This window comes from Synchiropus splendidus, chromosome 5 (assembly GCF_027744825.2).
Source record: "Synchiropus splendidus isolate RoL2022-P1 chromosome 5, RoL_Sspl_1.0, whole genome shotgun sequence".
Lineage (NCBI taxonomy): Eukaryota > Metazoa > Chordata > Actinopteri > Syngnathiformes > Callionymidae > Synchiropus > Synchiropus splendidus.
Window position 1 is genome coordinate 19626746 of NC_071338.1, and position 24533 is coordinate 19651278.

At 41.6% G+C, this 24533-nt stretch overlaps 1 protein-coding gene across 15 annotated transcripts in view; it reads right to left on the reverse strand.

Moving 5' to 3' along the window:
- The window catches only part of LOC128759415 (bromodomain adjacent to zinc finger domain protein 2B-like), a 64006-nt gene extending 40129 nt beyond the window's left edge, over positions 1 to 23877 (reverse strand). For 12 of the 15 annotated variants that reach the window (XM_053866339.1, XM_053866341.1, XM_053866336.1 and 9 more), the window contains exons 1-2: positions 23659 to 23875; positions 8062 to 8104 (exon numbers count right to left, since the gene is read on the reverse strand). The gene's annotated coding sequence lies outside the window, so the exon portion shown is untranslated. Of the gene's footprint in view, positions 1 to 8061; positions 8105 to 23658 lie in introns of all 15 variants that reach the window. The other 3 variants (XM_053866330.1, XM_053866332.1, XM_053866327.1) reach the window with 3 other exon arrangements.
- Positions 23878 to 24533: the final 656 nt, after the last annotated feature.

Below are 24533 nucleotides of genomic sequence, written 5' to 3' on the forward strand. Positions count from 1 at the left end.
CTCTAGAAGAACAAATTGTTTTGAATCCGAATTACAGTGGAATACTTCTGACAAGGAGAGTCAGGTAGTTTAGGATTCACAGACCAAAGAAGGGCGTACACATCCATGCTTTAAAACTACTTGAGTCGAATAAAGCAAAACTGCGGGCCTTGTGAGTCTAACATCCATGACTCAAGAGGTCAGGCAGCCCATGCAGACTAAGCATTAGGGGTTAAGGGGATGAAACCAAGTGTGAAATGTGAGAAGACAAGCCAACATGGTTTCTCAGGCAACAAATAAAAAGGCGACAAACATATCTCTGTGCCTGTAAGGAATGTGAGTTATGCTAAAAAAAAAAAGGAAGGCAGCTGTATTGTCTGTGATTCGAACGATAGCAAGATGGAGAAGGAATTAGACGCCGCTTTTTTCTCCCTTTCAACTGGCCAAGTTTAGACATGTTAATCAGTAATAGCCTGTTGTACTTCAGACGGAAGAAGTGTGAGCGTGTGAGCGTGTCTCTGGCACGTCCAATGCCACTAGGAGGGGAGTTGGTCCAGGCAAGACAGCTGAACACCAAGCAATAATCCAACTGGACTGCTTCCATACAAAACATATGGATTCTTTTCCATGATTGCCGCCCTCGACAGTTATTAATACCAGCCAGTGAGCATTTGCGGATGTCCCGCTAAGGACTGCGACACAGTCATCTTCCAGGATTAGATAGAGGCAGTCAGGCATTTTCACTCGCCATATGTACGCTCTATGTGCAAGGTTGAACACAGTCACATGTACAAAGTGACGCTCTCGCTTTCTTTCTGCTCCCTCACTCACGCAAACACACACAGATTTAGGTAAACCAAAGTGACGTAATCTGAACCTCCACACACACACACACGCACGCGACTTATTCCGCTCAAGGTATTTTCGCTAAGCATCTTGTTTAAACTCAGTGGGGAGAAAAGAAAATAGTCCTATCAGGTGCTTGACAGGAATTGTCCCGAGCTCTGCCAAAATCCTGTGTTCGATGGCGAGGCTGTAAATAGTTTTAATTATAGCCGTCATTGATAACAGTGTGTGGAAACGTCAACCTTTCTGTGAGAGATGGAAACACACAGTATTCCCTGGAAAACCCGATTGTATGTGTGAAAGAGCAGGGTGTGTGTGCGCGCAATACAATATTCATTTTGCTGCAGGAGGACAATCTATGAATAACAATGAGAGGCGCTAATGAAATCAGCCATCAACCTGCGATACATACATATTAACGCAGGACCTCAAAGTGTCATTCGCTTAGTGCATCATTTGTTCCCATTCGCTTTTTCCTCGCTCCCACCTGACCTTTAGAGTATGTACCCGCCCTCCTCAGTCCAGCACACTAAAAATAGGAAGTATACCTGCAGTATTTGTGAGGTGACCACATCACAGACCACTTTTGATTTGCTGAAGCTCCAGACAGAGCACGAGCGGGAACAAGTGCTCAACTTTTTTTCAGACTGATCTAACAACTTCCTTTACCAGCTGATCATCTGTATCACAAATGGTAACCAGTGTCAGAGCTGCAGTGTCATATCATCGAAGCTGCCAAGGAACAACGCTCCTCCCTTCCCTCCAAGCTTGCTTCACAGCGCTGGTCTCTCTGTCTCTCCTTTTCTCTCCCTAACCCCCACCCCCACGCTGGCAGGGAAATGGATCCCTCCACCTGACAGTGGCCATTTTGAGCCTTCTCTTCTCTCTTCTCTACTTCTGCTTCCTGGTAAACAATGGAAGAGGGATAATTGATCAAACAGCCAGGGAACCCTCCGAGCAGGGGAAGGTCACCGCCCGCGGCTCAGCTCACTAAGCAGAGGAGGAGGGGGGAGATATATGTGTGTCAATATGTGAACATGAAGACTGTGTGTGTGTGTGTGTGTACCCAACACTTGTGACACACAATTGCTTCTAAGAGTCGGTTCAGGAACTAAAGTTTCTTGGACGATAAGAACTAGTTAGGGATTGCTTGGCATGATCGCATCAGGCATAGGAATTCAAATATCTCGTAAAACTCTGTCAAATGAGTAAAATATCACCGCAATGTCCTCTAAAGTGATGAAAACATTAACGTGAGGTGTGAGTGTGTGTGCGTGTGCGTGCGAGTGAGAGAGGGGGGGTCTCTTCGATGCTCTTGAGCTGCCATTTTTCTTCCCTGACAAAGACTCCATCTGCCACAGAGCCATTTGCTGCCTCCCGAGTCGGCAGAGCATTCCACATGCTGCGTTCACCTTGATGTCACCTCCACACAGCTCACGCCTTGCTGACGTTAACATACACACATACACACGCGCGTAACATCATTCAATTTGAATTTTATCTCACTCCAAACAGGCTGTTTCAATTCTATGTTCTAATTACTAACAAACACACACTTTGAACTGTGACATCACTATTACCAGTCCACTCTTTATATGAAGATGTAGGAACGGTGTGTGTCTGTGTCTATGCAGTGGCCCTCCATCTCCTCAGCATGGCTGATATCACTATGCAACCGTCAGTGCTGTGCATTGTGGGAGTGTCTGCTGGGGCAGAGAGACGCGACAGGGGCTGAGGGATTCACACGCCTCTGAAAGACAGCCAGAGGGAGTGTGAGGGAGAGATGTAGGAGAGAAGGGAGGGAGGAAAAAAGAGAGATAGTGGGGGGGGGTCGGTAACTGGAAATGAGAGATGGCATTTTAAAGAGGAAGCTGAATTTCACCTGCAATTACCGTAGCTCCGGGGCACATGGCACGGTTAAGAGACATTTCATTCCGACGCTACCGTGTGTAGCTGCCACACTGATCCCTGGGAGTCAAATAAAGGAGGGAGAGCGAAAACTGTCCTCTGCCCAAGACAGCCCTTGACAGATATACTAAAGGCAAGAAAGAGAGTAACTAGAAAACAAAACCTGCGGGGAAACGCTGGGGAGAAAAGAGGACAAAACAGCACGTATAAAACGGTTCTCTCATTCAGCAGGCCCCAACTTAGCCATCTGCACACCAGACCAGACAGCTGAACTGGGCCTCAGAGAGCACACAAACATGCACATCACATGGGCACGCACAGAATGTGTGCACACACGAGTACACCTTTAAGCCATAAATCACACAGCCAGCTCTCATTGTTACACATGAGAACAAGAGTAGCTTTACATACATGTTGATAACTATCGCTCTGAGTACTTGCTCCCACTCTCTTCCTCTCCCTTCGATCCAGGAACTTCAAATGGAGCCATAATGGTTTCCCCAGGGCTCAATGCGCTGGCTACTTTCACCAAACACGTTGCTGAGTTTCATAGGAAAAGTGTGACTGCGCAAATACAGTAATGAGCTCTCACAGGGAGCGAGGGGGCTTCTGGCACTGCTAATGGCTTCTCTGGACAACAGCTGTATCCAGGTTACAACATGGTTTGGGCCATCAGGCACTGGGCACATATGCCCAGTAGCGACACAGCTTATACTGAGCCGTTGGCATATCAAGACAGGAGGGGGGGGTCACAGCAGCTATTATCTCTGATGTTCAGGCATTGAGTCTTAGGTGAAGAGAAGAGGAGTGATAAAGTTAGAGAATCTCAGAAGAGAAGGGCTACTAAATGGACAGACTGAGCCAGAAATCTGACTGTCAAAGCAGAGGCTAAATGATACTAGGCTTTAGAGACACTGTGAGACCGTAGCAGTGCGAGTCTCTGACAACATCAATGCCAAAAGAACAACACTTGCATGTGCGTTTTTTCAGGAACCATGAATGAATATGTGAATGAAAGACTCCACTTGGTACATTTGGTGCTGGTTATCCACTACTTTGACTACAATATATGAAAAGTACAAACTACTTGATAAAGACAATGCTATTGGTCGACCGTCTATAAAAACTACACATTCTAGGTCGCATTGTTATGGGTTGAATCTAGAGAAGATGTCACTTCAATGACGAATATAGCATTAAATAATGAAGCATGAATGCCGTGCAGTCATTTTCGATGATTTTTCAATTGTTTTAATTAAGATGACAATTCCAACAATAGTCTCAGAAACATCTGGAGGTGTTTTATTCGTAAGTCTGTATTTCCACAGTTGTCATATCAACACATTTGTCTAACAGTGCGCTAGCTTTGCATTGGAAGAAGTAAACTCAGGGATAAGAACTACCTTGCCATCTCGATAAAAAAGGAACACAACCAGAGGTCAAGACAGAAAATTTCTCATGCCATCTGATCTACTAATATTGAAGGGTTGAATTCCCTTTCACCTAGGGTCTACTTCAGAAGAATAAAATAAACCAAGAGTTGTTCAAATATCTTTTGGATTTTGCATTTAGGACAAGTAGCGGAAGCTGGGCGGCTTGTTGTTAAACTGAACAGACGTGTAGTAACTAAGGCTCCCTCCATGGAGCTCAAATTACATTCCTGTTGTCTGGTGCTAAAAGGGTTCAGAGGTCCACTTACAATGTTTCATGACTAACCTACAAATTACATTACATCCAAACACCAAACTAAGCAAAGCATTCAACCTTTCTGCTCTTTGCCTCTCAGGGACGGTTTACATTGTTGGTTCTAAACTCCTGTTTTGTCTGGTTCTTTATTCAGACGGGCCCCCCTCATGACCATACGCATTATCATCCAGGCAGACAGCCCCAGAGTGGACTAAGGCTCCCTGGGTGCAAGCAGTGATTCATGGCACAAGGGTCTGTAAAAGAGCAGCAGCGATTCGTGCAGGGGACAAGGAGAGCAATGGGGGTGAATCAAAAATCTGGGAAATAAACTGGACCCTGTTGAGTCCATAAGACCCAGGAAGAACACCAAAGACATCCTGAGTTAGTGTTTGTGTGTGCGCACGTGCTTTTCGCTGAAGAGAAGTCAGAGAGTAACTGACAGGGATGGGTAAACCCAAGTGAACGCAGCAGTGTGTCTGTGAAACTACACTGTTCCAATATCCCGAGGACAATCTTGCAGCGGCTTTTCAACAATCGTAGCTCCGAGGCAAGTACAAAGTACTAAATGTTTAGGCGTTATCTCGAACACTTCCCCGATCTTACACAGAAGGAGTTTAAAGTGTGCTGGGAGAAGAAATGGTGAGAAACAAAGAGGACTCATGAATAAGAGCTGAAAACTGATAGTAGTTGTGAGGATTGATGAAACCCTATTCAGGGTTTGTGACAAGCAGTCAGACACACACAAATTCTCCCCTCAGGCTACGGGGTGTAATTTCCCCTCACCACTGTCACCAGAGTCATGTAAAAAATCATCTGTAGGCCAATAAACGACTGCCTGCAAGCATTTTTAATCTACCTATTGATCCATCGTTGCAAAGCTGCGCTTAACTTTAAAAATAGAAACTTATTGCATGTCTGGCACGTCAGGCTTAGCTGGTACATACAGTGGGATACGGATGGAAATGGCCTCACAGGACACACACACGGAGACACACAAGCACTGCTGTGGGGATGACGCAAGACTATCTTTGTCTCACGTGTCTTTCCCCTACGGCCGCCCGCTGCTCCTGACCTTCGAGATGTTTTTCTCTCTCCTTTTCCCTCTCCTTTATTCTTCTCTATTTCACACTCACGTCACACACATACATCTAGCCTGGCTCTGAAGCGCATACACACACACACACACACACACACACACCTTTCCCTTCTGCACACCTCTCTGCCACTTTGTATTTCTGTCATTAAAAGACTGCATTTAAATGTTGGATCAAAAAGATGGGGACGCATACAGCAGCTTTCACTCTTCATGATTGGTTTGTCTACGTGAATTACAGCACACTCCTCGTAATGCATGCCACCAATATGAGGTAAACATCCACACATCCTGCTTCAGAAATGGTCAACAGCGGCAGGAAGCTTGGAGTTGTAATCAGAATTTGCAAACAAATTTCCATCACTGACATATCTGTGACTCGCAGTGTGGTGTCGTGTCGAGTGCCACAACCTTACAAGTCTGACCCTCACATGACACTGTTCGTACAAGGAAAGATGTGTAAGCATACAATGCATTAAGCTCTTGAAGACTGTGTGTGCGTGTGTAACCTAGCTTATTTTGTGGTACGACAGGTAATTCACCTGTGTGTGGAACTACCATGAACCTCACTAACAAATAAATTCAATACTATATCATACTGCTCACCGAAGTATTATTTCATGTTGGACTTTCATCATACACATTATCACAAAAGTCATACTGACTAATCTTTTTTAAAAGTACCAAACAAGCAACAAACAAACTCTACATATTTAACATGTGACATTGCAACACAGCTCTCTCTGATCTCACTTTTTATGCTTGTCAACCAACAGGAGCGCAAAAATAATGAGCAAAAAAAAAGTCTCACATAAAATGCATTTGTCTCCGTGCAGCACATTATTGCTTGTGTTAGCAACTTGCCGTCTTGGTCACAAAATACTGCATTGCACCACAATCTACAGACCAAAAGTACTTTATACTTAATTCACGCTGATATTAAATCTTATTAATTACAGTAGAGTAGGTGTTTGGTGAGAGCTGAGTGGAGCAATTTAGGCAATGTTGCTATTCAATATGATAGCATTTACCTCTTTCCAATAAAACATTTAAGGCTGCAGGGGCAGCAGCCCAAGCAAAGAGGCCAAGACCTCTCTCCACCTGACACGTGGCAGGCTTTCCATAACCTGTTAACGTCATGGCGTGCTGCCACGGCTTAAATGAGTGCCACCATGCCTTCAGGATAATGACCTCTTTTTCAAAGACCAACTCTCGTGCGATTGTACACATTAAAGCAAAATAAAAACAGAGAAACAAGTGAATAGCGCATCAAGGGGATGGTCATGATAGTGGTAGCTTTTTATGTGTTTTTAAAGGATCAAAATCTTGAACGAAACATCAGAATGACTAAAGTCCATTGCTTGTGAATTAAGATTTGCTGCTAGCGTTTTTATTGTTCCAAATTCCACGAATGTCATAACTCCCCAAGGCTTTCTTATTTCTCAGTCGGACCGCTTCTTGATTGGCTGCTTTGCTTGGCTTTCAAAGCAATATATTGCAATAATATCTTTTTACTCCTCAAAATATACATCATCCATACAGCACTCAGACAATCCCCTATTTCCTGCTCCTTCACCATGACTGCAGAACTCAGCGAATAGCAATATACACACTCACATCCACTCCACACACCCTAATCTCAGCCAGATGAGTAATCCATTTTTAGACACCAGGAAGCATCAAGGTGTAAATCAGATGCAGGGAGTGAGAAGATTCTTTCCTACAAGCATACTCATCAGCGGGTTACACAAATAATAAAGGCGGCTCATTGGGCAGACAACCACGAGCTAGAGAGAGCCAGAGGCGGACAAGTAAGAGTAACCAGTCAGTCACAGGTTAAAACACTCCTGCGGACCTATTATTTACTGGGAAAAAACGTCTCATAAAAGATCTCATATGATCTAGTGACACACTCAAACACACAAGGCCATCAAGTTGAGCAACCGAGAAAAGTGCAAGTCATTGTGCGTGGCACAAAAAACTGCCACCTTGGTGTGAAATGAAGCCTTGAGGACGCGGCTGTGGCCCTACTACAGTTGCCTCTCACACGAATACAGGAAAAAAATAAGAAAAGACAGGGAAAATAATGGCTCAGGCTGAAAGGACGTTTACGCTCACAGCTACACAGACAAACAACAGCATGTGTTTCCTTTCCTTGGAGCACTGTTAACAACCATTTAAACTGTGTCTGAACAGATAGCAAACTCAAAAGGATGTTAAGCAGACACGTATGTCGCAGATAAATATTCTGATGAGAAAAAACCCAATTAATTGCTTGATTCATAGAATGAATGCTGAATTTGTAATGTAATCATAACAACTGCTTTGAAGGGCTCTTGTTCATTTAATTGGGGTAGAGACGAAAAAAACTCCTCTTCCACTGAAAGAATGAAAATCAAATAAAGCTTAAAATGGTTGAGTCTGGCATTTTTTTAGCTTGCTAGACAATAAATAAGTTGAAAGCAGAAGTGCATGACGAATGTCAGCTATTTTGTATGGCACATCCATATTTTGAGCTGAATAGAGGATGATGTGCTGGTCGTACTCACTGTTGAAGAAGTCTTCAGCTCTTTGACATAACTGCCCCAACACCTGGGAACAAAGCAGAAACCGAGTTCTGTTTAAAATCACACCATAAAACCGTTCATCTGCAGAGCAGACCATTCACTCAGTTGACGCACAAAAGTGACTGCTCATGTTCACATGGTTGGCTCAAACTTGAAAGGTGAATGACTGGACAGCAACAGAAACATAAAAGTCATGATTAAGCCTCAGTCACAGCTGCATTTTAATCTTGACATGGTAATAGCTGCAGTGGCATGAATCAGTTCACGTAATGTGAATGGATGACAAGCTTTAATGGCACTGCATTGAAATGAATGCGTCTCACAACACCAAAACAAATTCCCTGTTAACACCCTACAACCTCCTTTGATGATTGGATACATTTCTACATAAATCTAAATTGTAAAAAATCCTTTCAAATATGTTTTTTGGGATAAAAAAAAACATTCTCTTCGCCTTGAGGCAGACGTCTTCATGTATTTTTAAAAATGGTGCTGTCATGATCAGTGTAGTTAATGAGACCAATTAAAGAACTGGTGTTACAGAAAAATACTAAGTTTTTCTCGTGTGACCTTGACATGTTTTGTTACAAAGCTATTTGACACCAGATTAACTTCAATAGTTTTTAAATGCCAGTCAAATACCTTTTTGCCTTATTGGCAGTTTCTAAGCTGGGATTATTGCCTTTGTCAGCACTTAAATTCCCCATTATCAACACACACACACACAAAAAAAACAATAATAATAGACAGTTAATATGAAAACATAAGTCAAGCGGGCAGCTTAATTGGTTACTTTTTTCTTCTTTTCTGTCACGCAATTGTGTATTGCTATGACGTGCAATTTTATCAAAAGAGACCCACTATCAATGCACTCTGTTTATTCAGGATTTCAGGGTCCAAACAGCAAGTTATGAGTATTTTACTGTCGACAATAGATGGGAGTTTGAAACCATCACACATAGAAAAATGTGGCACCTAAAACCCTGTGGTGGATACACACACGCACACACATAAAAGTCTCTTTCTCCCTGAGCCATTTCTTGCAAAACCTGTTTGTTAGAAATGGATCTAGACACTGGAGCTTTGACTGTGAGGATATTTTCCCCAAACACAAGACAGTTCTTGCAGAGAACCAAGCCTTACCAGCATTCTCACGCCCATCTCTCATGTATTGTCTCTCAGGGCCTCCTGTTCTCGCTCTGAGTGTACAACATCTATACCACAGTACACCCTGCTTTGCCGTGTTCATATGACACCACATGAAGCTGAAGGATCAACTGTTACACATTTAAATCTGTTTTCAATACATAAAAAACTTGCGTGAAAACTGGTTCTCAGGCTCAAATGTGTTTAGAAAGCCATAAACCGCCACCTAAGAGCATCGACAGTGTTACAATGTTGGTTAGGAGCTGTCAAAAAGGTTTTGTTGATGGAAAACATCTCCATCTGGTCCACAATAGCAACATCTGATCTTGTGGTCATCTACAAATCCAATTTAATTTCAAACTGAGGTCGGACAGATTCACATACAACATAATTTTGGGGAAAAATGCTGTGAAATAATAAAGTTTCGATTATAATTTTTGGAGTTCGATTGTAAATATTTCATTATGAATCTCCAACAATGAGACATCCTCACATCACACGATAACCCACAATAGTTCCCATCATTACCTACAGATAAACACACATGCCATCTACAAAAGCACACAAATACTTTGATAACTCATCGCAGCGATAATGATAACAGAGAGCCAGGTAGGCTGAATTCATCTTCAGCTTTTCATAAAGGCCTATTAGCAGATGATTAAAGGATCTGTGCTCATAGGGTTTCGGCACAGAAAATCATTTTCCAGCAGGGAGGACGGAGAATTACTCTGGATAAGAAAGCCAGTGCTGTCTGCCATCATTTTTCTGAGTGAAAATGAGGCTGTTATTCTATTAACCTCATTTCGTCTGAGGATCTTAACAGGTAGCATCAATGCAGGATTGTCAAATAGCACTAGAAAATCATGAAAAATATGACAAGTAAAAGAGCAATGTCGGACAGATGTTGCTTCAGAATCACATACTTGCACGGCAGGTGAACTTTAGGTATAGGTTGTTTAGTCTAGTTAGTAATTCAACGACAGCAATTAGCCCCCAACTACAGAGACACCAAGACCATCAGGACAACAAACACTATATATTGTTTACTATTTACAGCACTACTATCGAATCAGTTGCATGTTTGTCAATCAATACACATATGCCAATAACCTGACTAATCATTAAGATAGTTGTGACCAGACAACTGTGCATATGGCAGTAATTTAACACAAAAATAGATCATTCAATAGGATGTGCATTTAATGTTGTTTATTTATTACAGTCAAGTATTTGAGTTAAAAGTCAAGTTCACGTTTTGACTGTCCCACAACATTGCTACTTCCATTGGTAAAAGAAAGCTGATTTATCTGATATGTTGAGATATTATTCAGTAATGCCTTGCTGTTGATATGCTGTGATTGTCAGCAAAGACTGTGGCAACCTTGGAGTCCCACAGAATGAGATAAAAATAGCCTGGTCTATGCCCCCTAAATTGGGCTCAATTGGGATGAATCTGGACTAGTTCCGACTGAATGGCACCCTGCTCAAAGTGGACAGCAGGAGAAACTCTGTGGTGTGACTGTATTGTTAAATTCACAAACTATATAGACAGCACGGACCAAAAGGTTTTCTTCCAGCCAACAGCTTCCCCTCATCACTCCGGTGTCATTTTCATGAAGCTGCTCGAGTGTGCAACAGAGATCAATATTGACTGAGCAGATTTTTCAGTTAAACTCCAACCATTTTTATCACAAGTAACGTTTTCTATCATAAAAAATGTTCTTCAGTCAGCATGCAACCTGTCACAAGCCAGATGTGATAAAGCCCAGGTGTACAGCCAATCATAATCATCCACATTGAGGTGCATCATGTCCGGAAAACTGGAGCAAAACAATGGTTTTTATATTAGGTTCTCTGCAACCAAAAACACTGATTAAACACACCAAAATACCCATCAATGTTTGAGCAAGGCGTTGTGATTAAAAAAAAAATAACATGAGGGGAAAACAGGAAATATGTGTGAAGTTATAATTATGAGCTCGATCACTCCAGACAAGCTTGCACGTGTTCCATTGCTGTGTCGGAAAAAGTAGCTCTCCTTATCTCACCTGTACTGAATGGACTCAGAATTCTTTCATAGCTATGATCTCAAATCAAAAGGACCGGCAGTTGCACAACTTTAGGCATGAAATTCTAGAAGAGAAAGCAATATGATGTCAAGCACGAGGGGCAGGTGTCTTTGGTAATAACATATCTGGAGATTCATCCAAGAGCCTTGACTTTTAAATATTTAATCGCCGCTTCAACACCGCGGATGTGTTTGTTTCTCTTGATCTCTGACACACTGGACGCTGTGGAAATGAACCCGGCAACAAAGTTGGACGCAGACATTTTCCTGAAGCCTCTGAACAAAACAGGCAAGTCTTGACAGTCTGTCCGCCACAGAGTCGTCACACAATCAGTTGCAGGAAACCAATCCCTAAATAGCAGTGATTCATCTCTTCATCACACACAATGCCAGTACAGAGTGCACAAAGAAGCTTTCTCTTCCTGTCTTTCTGAGTGTGTGCGTGAGTGTGTTTTTCTTACCCTATCTGTCTGAACCCCTTCCCCCCAGTGTGGTCTCCCATGCTGCTTAAAAATAAGTGCTTCTCCCAGCTTTCTGCCGTGTGATTTACCGGCAATGTTTAACTGCAGGGCAGCATCTTTTATTGTTACATGATCTGGGGCTAAAAGCTGACAAAATGGAATCCAAGAACAAGTAGCTCTGTGCGTGAATCAGGGATTTTTTTTTCCCCAAAAGTGAAGAAGTGAAACTAGAGGGACAATTACACAATGTTTTATGAGTTTGCCAAACACCAATCCATTTCCCGAGATTGGTCTGATGACAGGATATTTATATGCGTGTGTGGGTGCGCATGTTCAACACTCCACCAAACCCCATCCCCTGCCCCCCTCTCACTTGATGGAGCTAGTGCCTGTCCCAGGGGAGCATGTTACACTGCACGAAATCTTTGAGATGCGCACAAGGCTTGGTTGGAAGTCACATCCATTTGGAAGAGTAAGAGATAAAAGTGTAATCGAGAAATTATGTTTGGCTGGACAGGTTGCTTGTCCACAGCCAGACAGACGGAAGGCACATTTTGAGCTGATTCATGCACATTTTACTGATGGGAGGGTTATACTTCCTCTTACTTTGAAGCAAAGTGAAGGCTTTAATGTCTTACAACTGGATCTGTTGGATATGAAGAAGGTGCCAGTGTACCATTAGCTATGAAATGTTATTGGCCTTTATAGGTTTGTTTACAATTACTAAATCTCTCTTCTAACACAAAGGCTAAAATGAATGTCCACATATCTGGCTTCCACTCCTTAATTAATTGACCAATATGTATGAACCAGCATACTGCCTATAATTGATGCACCGTCATATTTATCATCCACTTCCTGTCATCACCGAGCAGGAGACGAGAGCCACTCTGCAAAGGTTGCAGTCGAGCACAACTCCTAAGGTTCGCTTGAAGTCCTGAGATGATATGTGGACATTAAGTTTGTTAATTTTAAATGGGCTTAAGAAGGAGCCACCAAAGAAACACAATACACAGCAGGAAAAAATAGATTGTTTCAGGACATATAAATATAACAGCATTACATAAGACATGGACTTTTGAATTGACCATTGCATCCATAAAAATCTGATAAAACATTCATTCTATGACATACTTTGGCCCTCTATAGCAGAGTGGGGGAATAATTCGATTGAACAGCTCTAAACAGAGGATGACAGGAAACTACATGTACATTTTTATATGACTTTGTGCCTTTTATCTCTACTCGTTAACCACAAAAATAACTTCTGTTGGCTTCAAATACAAATACGTTGTTGTTCTGTGACGCCTTTTGTAAGAGTGTAAGAATCAGGTTCCTGTTCGGTTGGGGTGTTTCAGTTTTACAAATGTCATACAATCTGCAAAACCATTTTGCCCATCCTCATCATTTCAATTATGGCGGTGGGTTTATCAGGTTTGATATTTCACGACTGTCGAACATTCAAAGAATGGCTGAATGTAGAAATTCAACCCATCTATGATGGTAAGAATCACCTTCAGCTTGTTAAACTCTGTCACCTTTATGACTTAAACACTCCTGTGTGTAATGTACTACTAAGATCATACAAATGGGTGTGACCAGAATTAAATCTGAGCAGTAAGCGAGGCATCAACAGCAGATTTACAGCACAGTACATTTGGAAAATAAAATATACTACTGACAATGAGTTAAAACCTTCCAAAGCATGCCCAGCACTTCCTCCTGAGGTTGTAAGTGACGGTCTAAAACAGTCTTCACAATGATGACATCAGTGCAGTATGCGAACACATCATCACCATCGGATCATCAGGCTACAAAACCGTTTCAGTGCATCGTTGCAGCCGTGATGATCCATCAAGCTGATGTGTGAAGGTCAAAGCACAGCTGTCACATCTCCCAGAACCCTCTTGGCTATTCAACCTCCTAAAAACTCCACAGCATTACAAAACCGAGAAACCCAGGGGGCTGGGAGGACGGGCCTCTGACCATGGATGGATTTCCTTTATCATGACACACAAGATGTAGATGTATGTAACAACACCACAAGAAAAAGGGACAGTAGTGCTGCAAAACTGATCGTGCTCATTCATTTTTGCTGCCAGACTAAACTATAACCCATACTGTGGGCAAACGGCGTTCACAGGGCTTCAGATTGCGACCAAATGGTTGCATTTTTGCGAACAAATCTGGAGACAGCGCAAGTAAATGGGCTGATGAGAGTAGCAAATCCCACCTGTACGACTGTTGCAACACATTATTAGCCATGTTTACACTCATGAATTCACAGGCTAAATAGTAATGCTAAATGTTGTGGGAAGTGGAGACCGATAAAGTATTTTTTCATGTATAGTGCAACTCAACTTGCCTCCATTGTGTTGAATTCTGATCAGTGAAATTTTAATTGTTTTAATATGTATCACATTTAAAGTTCTAGTTTCACAGATTTTTCTTTTACACATAAAGTAATAAAAACAGTTAGTTACCTTAAGGTCACAGATAATCGTGATTAATAAAATTGATCATTGCAGCGGTACACAGACCCCATTTAATAAAACTTATTCAACAGTCAACACATGCAAAGTGCTTAATGACGACAAGCTGCGCATGAGTGAAAAATAAAGAAGAAATGTGAGGAGAGCAGATGTGGATCCACTTTGATTTCCATGCTGAGAGAGTGTGCGTGTGTGCAGCTTCCATTAAATGGATCTGCTGTCTCCTTGATCAAGGGAGTCAATAAAGGGCCAGTCCTGTCAAACCCTCTGGGGCGAGCGTGTATGCACATATGTGTCCATGTCCACATGTTTGTGTGTTATGGACTGAATTTGGAGCACTCTGACAGGTGAGTGATTGAGTGCTTTCATTTCCCTTCAGCGACAACAAGACAAGAACTCGCAGACACAAACGCGTGGCACACACAGACAACACACTGTGTAGGTTGGAGAAAGAGAGAGAGAGAGAGAGAGAGAGAGAGAGAGATGTTTCCTAAAGGATGCTGCTCCTGTCTGCATGCTTAAATTAGCTCTAAATGTTTGGATTACACACGGGAGCTCTCACAGAGGATTTAGCAACCATAGCCTGGAGTTTGGGGGATGTGTGGTTTCTTTCCATCCACTTACACACACAAACAAAGACACACAAATTGTCCTTGTAAAGATTACAAACATATGTCACTTTAATGTTGCCAGCGATTGTTTGTTAACATTTCTAAATTAAACCAGTCATTTCTATCCAGTTGTGGAGTGGATTTAAAAGCAGCTCTGAGGGTATAAAACAGGAACAGATCACACTCTTTCCTGTTTCATTCATCCGATTTCTGCTATGGAAACCTTTTTAAAAGTGCGGTTGTGGCTTCTAAAGGTGGGGGGAGGAAAGGATATGTGACCAGATGCAAAGACGCAGGGACAGAAAGGAGGAGGAAAAAGAGAAGGGGAATGAGGGAGGTCAGCGCCCCCAGCCTCAGATAAAGGCCTCTCCCTCCCTTGCGCCTGGGCTTTTCGAAGCCCCTGCCAGGATCGAGAGGCGTCTCACGTTACAGCTGTCTCTCAGTGTCATCGTTCAGAAGGCGAGAGCAGGAGCGGGAGTGAGACAGACAGATAGGGAAGCGAAAGGCAGGACAATGCCACAGCAGTGCGCAGGCTTGAGCGGGCTTTCGGGGTGGACAAACAGCAGCAGCAGTTTCGACAGGGAAACTTTTGTGGTTTTGCAGCCTTGTGGTGTTACAAATGATGCTAATGCAACATTGGGTTTCACCACATTGTCAGAACGTTTCAAAATCAGTTGAATGTGCCTTGACCTTTTCAGGTTAAATTATTTTGAAATTAAGAGAACTGGCTCGTCGCATGATTTCCTCTTAACTTCCCCAGATCAACTGAACATTTCACTGACTAACACGCAGAAGCTTGGATGAAATTCTGAAGTGTGATTTTCAAATCATTCACATGTTGTCATTTGCCATGACTAAGCACAGGGTTTTGTTTGGCCTACTACATGTTGAGTGATTTTAGCGCTTTCTAACAAACTACTGACTGTAGTGGAACTTCAGTATCATGTCGTTTGGAACTCTGCAGCCATACATGAACTGGAGCATGTGGCTTACATGGAGGCGGAGGACACCCAGGTCAGTTTTCTTATCAATTTAGCACACACACACAGACAAACACAGTGCACTTTCAGTGCTGACTTGCAATTGGAAACCCTTATGTAATGAGTTTGCTACCACTGGGAATATTAATTCTGACTTTCTGTCATTCTCTAAGTGCAATAATATGTGATGTTCACCACGTCGGTTTTCTGGCACTCACGCTTGCCCCGCTAACGGTTAGAACAAACGTTAACAACTTATCTTTTCCGACTGTAGAAAGAACTACCTATAAGAGAAAATCGCCCATACAGGAAGCGATGACTCATCACAAGGAGGTAAATGCCCTCCCGTGGATTAGCCAAAGACAGGAGTCCTTTTTATAACCTGAAGGTTCCTAGAACAGCAGCATGCTCTATGTCCAGTAATGATTACTGACTGGAAGCATGTCAGCATGTGCTCCTCGCATCTCTCAGAGTAAGCCACTTCTGCAAAACTTGTTCCAGGGGGAAACTATTGTCTAGGAGAATACACACATTTTCATAAATTGGAGATAAAAACTTCAGAGGGAAGGTGCTGCATATGCAGAATTTAATTCCAGACGGTAACGCTTACACAGCCATATACTGAGCGCCGATTATGCCTGCGTGTTTTACATAAAAAAATGAGCCACGCAAATTTATATGAAGCTGCATTTTTATTTGTTTTTTTTTCCTTGTCATTTCAGTCAGTCTTCTGAGAGTTTAATGTTTTAAAAATCTGGCTTGGCTTCGAGAGGTCTTTGCCAACGCAGCTAAAATGAAAAAAGCCTTTGTGGCAGCAGTGACCAGATTTTAAATGCTGAGGAAGATCAATAAGTGGGGGCTGGTGAGGCGCAATCTCATACATTTGTGCGTGTCCTGTCCATAGGCAGGCGTTCTGACAGAAGGTGTGTTTGTTTGTGTGTGCGTCGATGGTCACAACGTGTCTATACATACACCCATAGAGCCTTGCAACTCCGGAGCCTACAAGCTATTCTACAGAATCATTAAAACCATGCTGACCCAGGAGGCACACCAATAGAGAAGCCAATATCATTCCCATTCCCACACTCTCTGGCACAATCCCTGCATCCTGTTCAGTTTGTGAGTGAGTGAGTGAGTTCTTGGAAAAGGGTGCCATTACAGCTGATGTCAAGGGGATGTAAACATATAATAACAGCTTTAGCATGTCAGAGTGCGCTCGTATGTATGGTTCAGCTCCAAAAAAGACCATTAAACAGCAACACAGGAACAAATATAATAAAATAATTAGACCAGTTCCATACATCTCACTTACACCAACATCATGTGTCTATTCTATGTTGATAATTCAAAACAATTTCTTTTCCACTTCTGATCTAGAAGATGAATTAATGTCAAAGATGTGCTTTCAGCAAGGACAAAGTTTTTAATTTGTCTTGAACCAAAAAAAAGCAAAACATTGCATTTCCGTACTGTTAGACAACCATCATAAGCAGGAGCAAAACAAAGTAGATTCTGAGGGAAATGACATCACAAAGTGTCTCATTTGTAAACCTGATATTTATATTCTTGTGTGTTATGTTAAAAAAAGCAAAGCACATTAGAATGATGTTTTCTGCTCACATAACCTTCATTATCGCCTGAACAATGTTTTCCAAATCCTCACTATTGTACGACACATTAAAAACCACTCTGAGGTGGGAAAAAAATACATCAAGACCTTTTGAGACTTCATTAAAAGTAACTAGCCTGGACTTTCCTCACGCAGAATCTCTTTGGTGGGGGAACAAAATCAACCTTTTCACCTCACTAGTGGAAAAAAGAAGCATCCCAACGAGACGTGAACATGCACAAACAACCTTGACTTTCATCAAGGAAATTCTCGCATTGAATGATAAATAGAGGCCCATGGGATGGCAAGCAAAGAAGCAGCTTATCATCTTTCCCTCCCAAATTTGGCTGTCTTCTGTCTGCCCAAAGTCAATGTGGGGGTGACCTAGTTGTTCGTTACACAGCTTATTGTTGCTAATTAATCCACCACATGCGTTTACGCTACTGGAAAATGTGGGATCTATTTAAGTGCACTGACGGGCGAGCGTGCTCCTGAACATAGATGAGAATTTCACCTGTCCAAATTAACCATCTTATCTGATGAACAAGCTTTCAAATACCTTAGACAAATACCTTCCAAGTAGTCCAAAATGGCTGCAACATTTCAAGTCACTGGAAACATTCAGCAATTAATTGTGTACCATGGCGATTATCTGGTCATCCACTGAGCATGCACGCCTACTAAAATAGCAAGGCAACATAAGGTGAGGTGGATCATCTGAGAGCAAACCAACTTTCCAGCTGAGAGGACATTAACCCGCCATGCCATGTAAACACGTATCAATAAGAAAGCTGCCTGCACGGGCCTGTTACTCAGCGCAAAGCAGACGACCAAGACACACACAGCGGTGCCAATTTCCTCTAACAACAAGAGGCTGCATCAATCTAATGCCTTAGAAGCTTTCACAGATTTCTATAAAACGTGTCTCCATCTCAAAAGGTTTAACATCATCTTTGAAAACGTTTGTTGAAATTGCCACGTCCTGGATCTAAAGTCAAGTACATTTTGGAATGTATTTAAATAAATGAGCGTTGTTGATATCACTCACCGAATCATTACATTACAGAGAATTTCCTGTCACAAATTCATAACATAGTCATCTGACGTGGCTCTAGTATGATCTTAACAAGAGACAATTTGCAGTTCCACAATGCCAGAGTTCGACCTGTACAATCGACTCATGACATGTCTGACAACACACTTTCTGCTAAAGGAAATTAGCATTCATTCATTCAACAAAAGCCTTCCATGACACTTGAACAGCCTTTAAAAAGACCACCTCACTGATGCACAACGCAAACACTTCTGTCAACGTTGAGATGTGTACATAACAAGGGAGGATCAGACTGAAATGGAGAGCTGCTTGCCAAATATTAAAATAACTCCAACTAAATAAAGTAGTATTTTTTTCTTCATAAACAGGATTTTGAGCAGACAAAATGTATTTCTGATACAGTTGAAACCCCCTCCCGAAACTGAAAAACAAACTGAATAAGAAATGTGGCGTGTTGTGTCTGGCTTAGCATGTGATCGCCTGGGAAAGTCTTCTCTTGTATTGTCTTTTTGTGTGTCTCTCTTCTTGTGTGCGTCACTTTTATATCTTTATTATTATTCCGTTCCAGTGTGCGTGACAGGTTCAGTTGTGCAATATACAGCAGGAAATTATAGTTCCGACTTAATGGCAAACTAGCCAAACCACTTGAATATTATCTAATTAAGAAATTATATCTGAAACTAATGATATGGAGTGATGATTTTGAATCATTATTCATACTTAACACCTTATTACTTCTTCTATTTTAACATTTTCGACTTAGAGAAAAGTCCTGGAGGCTCCCCTTGGCAAAGCATTCACACCGGTTATTTAGTGAAGGGGGGCAAGACAAAATATCATGATGAGAATTGTAGCACATGTGATCTTGTGTCTCAATTTGATAAGAGTTTATTTTACAATTTATTTACAAGACTTAATCCTATTTATTCCATAGGATTATTATGTTAATGTTAGCGGCATTAACCAACAGCTTTAATGAGAATGCTATTGATCTAATACCATTCTATTGCTCTTTGTCTAGTCAAACAATAATCTTACAATTAATAGGCATGGATTTGTAACAACAGTAAAAGCAAGTTTTCGTTCATTGATTTTCTTTTTTATACTGGACTAATCCAATGCATACGAAGGTGAGTTGTGACAGATGTCCTTATGGAGACACACAGCTTCAACTGTACTTAAACTGCATTGCAAAATCAAACATGGATGTTTACACATGTTGAACTGTGATGCTTTGCACATTCAACCTTCAACCATCAATATCAAAAAATACTTCTGAGTTACTTAAGTTACTTATTCTAGTCAAGCTAAATATTTTCAAATGACCTGACAGAGCATTATTCAACGCAGCACCGCTTACACAACAGTGTCACACTGACCTACAGTGATTTGGATTTGATGAAAACATATTGGCTACCTTTTAACATTAAACACACGATAACATGTTTCTATCTTTAACAGACAGACGTAGTGTATATTCTCTCCATGAATCATACTTCGGAGGGTTTCAACTTTAAGCAGCGCTCTGTTTATAAGAGTTAATAAATCTGAGGCTGGCTGATCCAACAACTACAGGTCTAATATAGAGTACTTGAAAATAAACTTCCATTAACATTATTATAGGGACCCTACATGTGAGCCCTTTTAGACTTATATAAGTGCAAGTACCGTTTGTAGAAGAGCAACTAGTTAACTAATAAGACTTTTTTTTTTTTTTACAAACACACAATGAAGACCTCTAGGCAAACTGCTCCTAAAATAATCCACAATTTCCATTCTAACCAGCAAAGAATTCCATAGCTTCAAATATTACGCTACAGACAATACTGACATGGACAGGGAATAACTGAAGGCAAGTTAGTGGGTGAATGAATGACACATGCAATCAAATCAAAGTGCAGTCTATCAGGCACCTGACTGCCAAAATGACATAAGACTATTCCATCTCCACGACACCACAAGTCTTTTCTAACTTTGAATCATTAGTCCAAGACAACACATAGTACAAGGCTATCCAAATAATACACACCTCATGATTCGGAATGAAAAGGTTAGGGTCTCCCCAGAACTAAAATAGTCCCATTTTCAATAGTGAAGGATTACAGAGAACACAGTGTTGTGTGCATATGGGATTGTCATTGTAAAAGCTGTTCAAGTTCTGTCAGATACTGCACCCCGACACAGAGCTTGTGAACCTAATTTCACCTAATCAGCTTAGTCAATAGCAACCATTTGCTGTGACTTTGGTAGACATGCAAATAGGGCTTAGTTATGTCTATCCTTAATTCCTGAATGTTCAAGTCAAGCGGAAGTCCTCCTTTATCGCTTAAAGAACAACAGTCTTCAATTTGAGCCAGAAAGAGAGAACAAGAGTAGAGAGAAAATAAAACTCCAGCTGAGAGTTGATGTTTTTTTTTCTTCTTTTTTTTTGGTCTGGCAAGAAGAGACATCTCTGATTTGAGTGTGCTTGAGGTAGCACAGTGTGCTTTCATTTCAAACCAACATGGCAAACAAACTCTGACAGATTTGTTCCCCTTTTTTTCCACTTTTGCTCCATCGTTCCATCTCTCTCGCTTTCAGAAATTACAGGAAAACACAGTACAAGTATATCTGCAGTTCTACTTGTTTGTATGTTCAGCTGCAAGCACTTCACACTCACACATTCAAACAAGTCTGAACAAAGCAACTCCGACAATAGACAGTTGTAATAGTGGAGGAAAACGGAGACACTGTTCCGTTTCAATACACTGATACCACTAATGGCTTCTTAGCAGCTCCATGAAATCAAGCAGCTGTCATGTCGGTGCATCAGCAGCGAGAGGAGGGAGAGCCGTCCCCATAAGGACAGAGGCGCCGCGCCTTCATGTTTGGCTAAACATCTGCTTCTCTGCACTCCAGCTTTGCAGCAATAAATGGACAAACAAAAGAGGTGGGAGGTGAAATGATCAGTTTTTCCATTTCCAAACGGCATTTAGCGTAGCATCGAAAAAACATTGAGTGACTAATGTGAATTGTCCATTCAATTACTTTCCAAATTCCCTAGTCTACTCGATGTAAACCACATTAAATGTATTGAAAAAATATGGTAAAAGATAACCAGTGTTTTTTTTATTATTGCCATTCATTCGTCCCTTGTTTGATTCCAAATCCCCCACTACACAAATGATTCACATTGATTTGACTATCTCGTCTACTGCTTATCCATCTCCAGGCAAAGGGGGCCAAAAGTCACAACAAGCTCCCAACATTGCTATGACTGGCCACTTTTCTCTGGAGCCACAACTTTCTAGGGATCTTTCATCAGAGAACAACACAGGCGCATGAGCTCTAAACAGAGTCTCCAACCAATGACAGAACCCTACACTTTATCATTCAAGGGGCCACATTTTTTTCACTTGAATCCTAGCATTCTTTCCTCAGCCACATTTTAAAACAAGACGTTTCATTTTTAGCAAACTCCCCTTCACAAACCATCCATCCAAACGATGTACATATTGTTCAAAACCTAAACGTCGTTGTTGTCATATGTGATACTCCCATCACAATAATTGTCATCCGCGTTCTATTAATATGTCCCCGCTCTCTGGCTAATCTCAACGGCCGAATCTTTAGGGCGAAACCAAACAGGATCACAGAGCAATGATTAAACGTTGTATCTAATCTCACACGAAAAGAATGGACGTTGACTACTCTGAAAAATATTCCCTTTGATGTGAATCCTTTTGGATAGTGCACTCCCACCGTGATGATCACTTACATGGATCATCTGAACAGATGTATGTATTAAACAGAGCATAAACATGCTATGGGGGGAGCATTCATTTTCTTTCTATTCTAATTACCTTGTCTCATCCCTAACTCCCATAAGCTATTCGTCATCAGTTGCAAGGCAACTCTTAGGTGGTTGAAAAACAGTCAAGCATTTCATCCTGTTCACTTGCTTCCTTTTCTTCTCAGCATTCATTTATACATGTGTGATCTATTGTGATCACACAATATTAATTGATTCCAGAAGCTTATAAAAAGTGGTAATGCTGTCCTTAATGACTTCAATATCAGATTTTGTTTTCCTTAGAAAACCACATAAATGCAGTTGGACTACTATCTTCAATCATCCTTCCTTGTCTCCTTCCCTTACTCCATCCATTCATAATCCATGACAAATATACGCATAAACATCACCTACGATGACTTCTCAGGCATCCGATAAAAACACTACATCGATGGATTAAAACACGAGGAATAAATCAAACCATCAAAACCAAAATCTGCTCATTTACAATATTGTTTTTAAACATCCAATAGCAGGTTCCTTCATGAAAACACAACACGGACCAAATCTACCGCAAGTTTTCTTATCTAAAACTTTTCTATAAAGTTGAGCGAAAAAAAAAAACACTCGAAGGCTTATAAAGTGTGTGTTGGAGTGGAGACGGAAGGTTAAAGGTACTTCAGGGGACGAATTTAAAACAACCAAGATGGCGAGAGGCTTGTTGTTTTGGAAGGGGCAGAAAAAATGGAGGATATTGTAATATACACAAAGGGATAAATTTCAACAACTCGGCCAAGCGACTGCGTGACTCTCGGTTTGAGGAAGCGACCGCGATGGCAGCCTCGCCAAGACAGCCACGAAAAACCAGCTCGCGAAAGGATTTAAAGCGAAATAAAAGCGTCGACTTCAACCGAACCGATGTGGATATTTATGTGCTGGACGCTAATTGTTTGATTCCCGAGCCGAGGGAGCGATTAACCGGACACATCTTAACGGACGAACGGTGGAGGAGCAGCCGTCCACACCGACCGCCTTTTCAAAAATCCACCCAGCCGGCCAGGAAAAAACGCCACAAAACTAGTTCAACTTTAAAACAAACATCATCGTGGAGGAAAAGGAAAAAGTTGAATTTAACAACCTGCGCGGAACGCTGCGAGAGAGAGCAAAAGAAAAGAGGGGGGGTGACGACACAAAGACGATTCCCACTATCATCGTAGAAGGATAAATGTGTTTGTTTCGCTAAGGAGAACTTTACGAAATCGAGCCAATTCCCTCGTAAATAGACGGTAAATAGGCGTCAAAGTTGGAACCGAGAAGAGCTGCTGCCCGGAGATGAACGGAGGAAAAACAGCGTCACGGTGTAAAAGCAGATAAAACACTTACCTTCTATTTACTTTCGACACTTTACTTATTTCCAACGTGGCTTTTTAGTTCGACTATCACTTGAGCGCGGTCGTCTTGTCGTCCTCAGTGTTTTCCTTGGTTATGAAAGAGGTCGGGGACGAGTGATAAAGAAGGGAATTGGGCAGTAATTGAGTCTCGGTGTGTGTGTGTGTGCGTGTGTGTGTGTTAGTTACTAACAGCAGATTGAAGGAGACTCTTCTCAAGGTTTATTCAGCTCCACTTCAAGGAACCGACCTGACGTCAGCTCACTACTGCCACACAAAGAAAACTTGTCATTTGTGCAGCGGCCGCACTCGCATGCAGTTGTTGCGTTTAAAGCGGCTCTTGTTGTTATCGCCGTTATTTTTTTCAGCAGCTGAGGTGTTGGACTAACTTTTATCACGGATGATGACACGGTGACGTCCGGGAAGCAGCCGATTTCTGTGGATTCACCGGAGAATCCGCTTGTTTGTGGCCACTTTTCCTCCATTGGTGGATTACCCCACACAAGCAGAAAGCAAATACAAGCTATTAAAATATATATTAAATGGAATTTCACGTGTAAACAACCTTTAACAAAAGGATAATAAGAGCATTTTATTGATGAGTGCACCTTTCAGAACTTTTTTCAAATGAAATTAATAGCTTTAATAAATAAAAAAAAACTTATTTGAATAGTAAAAATTCTCAAACAAATGGCAGTCATAATGTTTTTAAATCAATGGTGACGTTTCATTATTAACCATCATTTAGTGCTTTAAACGTTTAGTTTTGCAGCTCTCCTGACAATGAAGGAGTCGCAAGGTCCCCTGAAACGTGGTTCATAATCCAAAGTTTGTGGGGTACCGACCACACACGCTTCCACCACTATGACA